Below are 6,000 nucleotides of genomic sequence, written 5' to 3' on the forward strand. Positions count from 1 at the left end.
ATGAGAATGATTTGACTTTGACATTGAAGACAACTCATCTTCCTTCAATAGACAGAAGGGTAACAAGCTTGTAATGTGTCATTTTGTTAGGACTGAAAGGTGTTTTGACTAAGTAAAATAAAGTAAATTCATTTGATACTTTCAAATTATTTGCATGAGATGTTTTGATTTTGAAATCGTTCAGTTGTAAGAATAACATTACCTCTTTTCTTTCATAAATATAAATGTCTTTATGCTTAAATCAACAGAATATGAGACTCTGCCTTTATCACGGAGTCATAATGGCCATGTGCTATCATATATTGAATTTGGTTTATCAATAAGAAGAATAACTTTCATTTAGTTTAGTTTAGTTTCTGCTGCGCAAACACAGGTACATACAAGGGATCTCAGGTAAGGCATATATCTACTCCTATTCCAAGCTGGAGAGTTGCCAAATTACTTTGGCTTGCTTGCTCTGAGCCCAGGACAGACAGATAACAGCCTCTAAGACACAAACCTGGGCGAGGTTCTGTTCAAAGCCATAAGGCAGGTCTGACATGGCAGAGAGGACAGTAGGGTTTTGGGACCTGCAGAGAATAGCTGTATCAAGGTATCAGTATGTGTGTCAAATGTCAGAGGGTTCTCAGGACTGTGGATGAGATGGAGCAAGACACTCAGTTACATACTCAAGAGCAAATGGAGACATATAGAAACTCTTGTGTTTGAGTCGACCAACAATTGTAGGCTTTGAAAACTTCTCAGGACTACTTCTCTAGAATGCCTCTAACGGGCAATGGAAAGAGATTCCTGTGATGCTGATTCAGGTATAAAAATGATGGAGGTAAACTATCCTTATCCATCACGTATCTTTCCTTGATCACAGGAAGTGCCTTGTGGACAAGACACTTATTTTTCAGATGGCTAAACAATGTGAAACTAATTTTTCCTAAATAACGTGGAAGCAATGTGCTTTCTATTTCCAGGTTTATCTTTTAACTATGAGAAGCCACCTTAGCCAATCACAACTCAGAGATTATTCATTATAAACTCTAATTATGTAGCCATGGAGGAGTAAGAATACAAAAGACTTTAAAACTATAATTAACCCTTGGAAGTAAAAAATGAAAAGCGACTGAATGCACATTGTAAAAAATGCAGGATAAATTATGCTGCAGTGACAGCTCATACAAAAGACTCCTTTTTATGTTAAAAAAAAAAAAGATAAGTTCAAATTTAAACTGAGTACTAACTTGAATACTAAGTTTGTAAAGGGAAATTAATATAGGATATCTAAGCTTACAGTGAAATTTCTAGAGTTTTTCTATTACTTTCTCCAGTCAAACACCTTCAAAATATTGTGGATCCTCCATCTGACAAAAGTTTACTCACATCTCCTCATCAAGAGGTGAAAGATACTTTGAAAAATTTCAAGGTTTTTCGCTGCAGTAGAACAGCTCACCCTTATTCCTATTTTCCCATCTACCTACTCTCATCCCCACCTTCCAAAACAGGCACCTCCAACTGCACCTGAATTTTGCTGGTTTTTTTTAATTTCCTTAGTGAAATAAGAGGCATTGCTCTTAGCTCCATCTCCAACACCTCGAAAAACTTCCCTTTACAATAACTCTCCATCATTCAACATCTGCTACTTTCCTATCTTGTGGTTAGGGAGGTCTAGCTTCTTTGCCATAGCATTCCTGCTTCAATCCACATATCTATGAACAGCATCCAGGCAGAGAAGCAAGATAATCTACAGCAATTTGGAAACGTTTCTGACTTAAATGGGTCCTCAGATTCTTATGACTCATGGAAACATTTGAATTCAGTGTGAAAAGAAACTTAATTTAACCTATTGTTAAACCCAGAACTCTGGAGGAGCTCCAAGGACTGGATGTGCTGTGACGAAGAGGAAGATGAGGAAGAGAGGGTCTTAGAGCCCCTTGCCTCAATTTCCCAAAGGGGCATGCCGGGGGCAGAACTGGGTGGAACTGGGGGGGCGGATAGATCTGGGATGGGTTGGAATAACACCTTAAATTGTGGAATCCCCTGGACACGTGTGTGCGTGTCTCTGTACTGCCATGGTTGAAGGCCTTCTACTAAAACCGCTCTCTTATCTTATCTCTACTAATAATTGCCTGGTGAGTAATTTTTTGGCTCCCAATCTAAGGCAACAGTGTCATGAAATCATAACATACACGGCTATATGAATAATTTAATCTCAATTAATTGAAAACATCCAAGGTTACATGGCATATTAATTCTAATATGCTTATATATATATATTTTCGATCACCACAGTTGGTCACCAGAGTTCTAATTTGGCCTTTACCTAGCCACACACTTACAAAATATTACTTGTAAGTGGAAAGCCTTCATTTTCTTATTTTGAAGTTTACTACTTAATATTCCAAATGCTGGTGCACAGAGGATCAAAAAATACAGCCAACAGGTAACATGTGAGAAGCATTTGTACGCAGACACACAAACATGTAGCTTTTCTGTCCATCCTTCCGAAGCCATGATTTTCTTATGCACCTCCATATTACATCCTAGCAATTAAAAAGTCTTTAATGAACAAAACCTTGAGGCCCACTCCATTACCACCTGAATGAAAACACATTCAAGCAGCAAAATCCTGTCTTTGCACCTGGCAGATAATGCATTATTTTTCAGCCATGCACACTCTTTGACTCAAATGAAACAGAGAGAATTCTTTTTGTATGCAGAGAGCATTCAAAGACAGGTGCATTGACAGTAACACATTATTTTCATTCACAGAGCCCAAACACAATCTCATGCCCTTAGCTCATATTCTACCACTGTACACCAGCTACCTCCTCACAGAAGCAGGTTTTTTCCTGCAGCCCAACTCAATGGCAAAATCGGGAACAAAAGTAAGTGAAGTACTATCACCCCCCTGCAGACTTTCCAGTTAGAAGGAGCATCTGTTTCAAAGGACACACCTTACATTATTATTCCTAAAATATGGTGACTACATATTTTGCAGTTTTGACTTGTGGATGTTGGTGTCTTCAACTTAGTGACTAAAGATGCTCCTGCCACAATATATTCACCCATATATGTTCCTTGATTGTTGTTGCTAGACAGGAAAGTAAAATAGCCCCCAACCCACTGCAGCATAGTCATGTATCCTGATACTCATTTTCAGTCACCTGACTATGCTTGACTGTAAAGGCTTCAGCTCAGGAACTGGTTCATATTTGCTTCAATTCATCCTGCCATTTGTAGCAGCAAGATCTGCTACAAAACAAACAGTAGAAAGCACCAGCTGCCTCAGAGACACAGCTTTAATCCATTTGGGTTTTCTGGCATTTCATTAATATCTCACTAAATTGCTATAACTTCTCCCTTACTGCTGTAAACAACAGTGAAGATATCTAATACATGAACAAATGTTGAATTCTACAAATGTGCAGTCTGAAATAACAAGAAAATCAGCAGTGTCAAGTTACAGTGCACAGAGCTGCTCTGCACAGTAATCTGATTGTTCCAGATGTATTTGTTTTGAAAACTATGCAATTTGCAAACACAAAAACAAGATCTAAGAGCAAAATGGGATCTAAGAGCAATCTGGTCTAGTAGAAGGTATTCCTCCCATGGAAGAGGAACTCTAAGATCCCTTCCAAACCAAGCCATCCTACAATTTAATGAAAAAATAGACCACATTCTGAAACACATTTACACACTAAGAAAGATTCTGGGGTCATAGTAAACGAGCTAATTAAGCATGAACATTCAGCACAGTGCTATAGATAAGAAAATGATTGTGATTCCTGAATGCTTAAGACAGCAAATATTAAGATTGCTGAAGAGCTGGTATTTATCTTTGTAAAGAGCATTAGTGAGATTGTTACTGGAATAGTATGTCCTGCTGTGCAATGCACAATTTAATAATTACTGAATAAAAAGTTAGAAGGAATTTAAAAATGTTTTCAAAATAACTTGTAATGCAAAAAATACATCCATGAAAGTGTGTGCTCTAATTAGTTTATTAATTAGAAGGCTGAGATATGACTTGGTCTGCATCTCCAAATACACGTAACTAAAAGATTCGTGGCTCAAGGCTCTGTATGATAACAATTTTAAAAAATGTATAATGAGATCCAATAACCAGAAAACAATGAAAGATAAAGTTCAGGCTCAGGTTTACATTTCAACTGTGAGCCTAAGGAATCACTTGGAATATACTAGGACAGAGGTGTATTCAAGCATTTTTGTCTTTTTCAGTCATAACTTTTTTTCAACATATGCCATACCTTGTGCAGCTTAGGGACTGTCACTAAATGAACACAATAGTCCCCTTTGATTTTAAAATTCACAAAGATCTGAGTACTCCTCAAATTATGTGGTAAAACTATTTTTTTTTGAAAAGCAAGGGAGTCCCCATGAAAAATATATTTATTTTCCGATGCATTTCTCAAGTGCATGTCTTCTAGAGCAGTATCTGATTGTATTTCAAAGTTCTTCACAGTCTATTCAGAACCTACCCATCATATTCAATACTCAAACATAAGTTCCTAAAGATGTCTTAAGAGGCAGAGGAACTGAGCATCAGAATTCACTGAAGACCACCACAGACAACAGCACGACCTGGAGCACATGGTATAAGGCACTCACAGGCAGGGAAAGTTCCAGCAGACTGTTTCTAATTACCCTCTTGCTTATAATGCTCTAAACAAGGTATCTGCTTTGGCCATCCAAGAACAAAATCTTCCACTACTATGCATAGTTTGATTTTCAAAGCTTTGCACTTGTTCTTGTATAGGGTAGCACGGCCACTCTGCTGCCTTCTTTCAAATTACTCCTGTATGTCTGGGATGCTTAAAAAAGCCTGAGAACATTTAATTCGCTAATGCTCTGTAAAATTTTCCTCTTTTGGTGAGCAGTTTTGTCTTAATGTACTATATTCTCCATTTATGATAACCCCATTTTACCCATATGGTTGAACCAAATCTCTCTGGGGACAAGGACTGCATTTTTGCCTTAACTCTATACAGGCCTGGGCCAACAGAGTCCTAGAATATATGTTCACTGGCAATAAGCAAGAATTTAATACAGTTAATTGACAAAAGCCCTGCAGTTTACAATAATTTGATATCTTCAAAACACTGAATTGTGGGTAGAAATTACAGTTCACTAATTTATGTCCATCGCTACTGTCCCCAACTAGAAAGTATCCTTCACTCGTGGTGCAGGATTGAAAAATCTCACTTCAGTTCTTGAAAGTGAGTTCAGCATCTACAACATCAGATTACTTCAGAAATTACTTTTTCCTATATTTAAGTATCATAAAATGCTTTCAAATACTGATGTTTCCAGCAAGTCAAGGAGTCTTTTCCTACAAGGAATATTATCCATTAAATATCACATTTAAAGCAAATTGACATAATTTCTACCATTATTCTACTCTTTTTGTCCTGTGTAGCACTGTATAGATTTTGCATAGCTATGTTACTGCCATATACCATATCTAGTGGGCCCTGACTGGATATCTGCCTTTCACCCTCTGATTCAATTCCTCATTTTCTTTTGTCTTTTGACCATTCTCACATGACAAACTTAGTTACAAATGCTAAAACAAATATCAACACATCAGTCCTTTGTTTTAACGTTTGGTTTAACCAGACTTGATATTGACAAGCAGCCTTTTAAAACCACAGTCCACGTAGGAGAGGTGCATTAATCAAACATGGTTAAAAAAGTGATTCAACATCAGTCTTGTTTTGCAAAAATAGAGGGAATGTTAGATATAAGCTGTTCTGTGAAAAGAGAAAAAAAAGGAATAAACATACAAAAAGCAATACACATTTATGTTACTTAGCACAGTCTAGATGAAAACACTTTCATATATAATTCATTAAAGCTCCAGTATTAAACAGGCTAAAGCACTTTTATTAAATAAGTTTCAGTGCTACAAATCCTTCAGAATAATAGTTAGAAATGGAATAATCTTGCATTACTTGTAACTATGGTGCAGATATGTTTTTTTTGGTTAAT

The sequence above is a fragment of the Pipra filicauda genome, unplaced genomic scaffold (assembly GCF_003945595.2).
Source record: "Pipra filicauda isolate LSUMZ 115617 unplaced genomic scaffold, ASM394559v2 scaffold157_size4220110_pilon, whole genome shotgun sequence".
Taxonomy (NCBI): Eukaryota; Metazoa; Chordata; class Aves; order Passeriformes; family Pipridae; genus Pipra; species Pipra filicauda.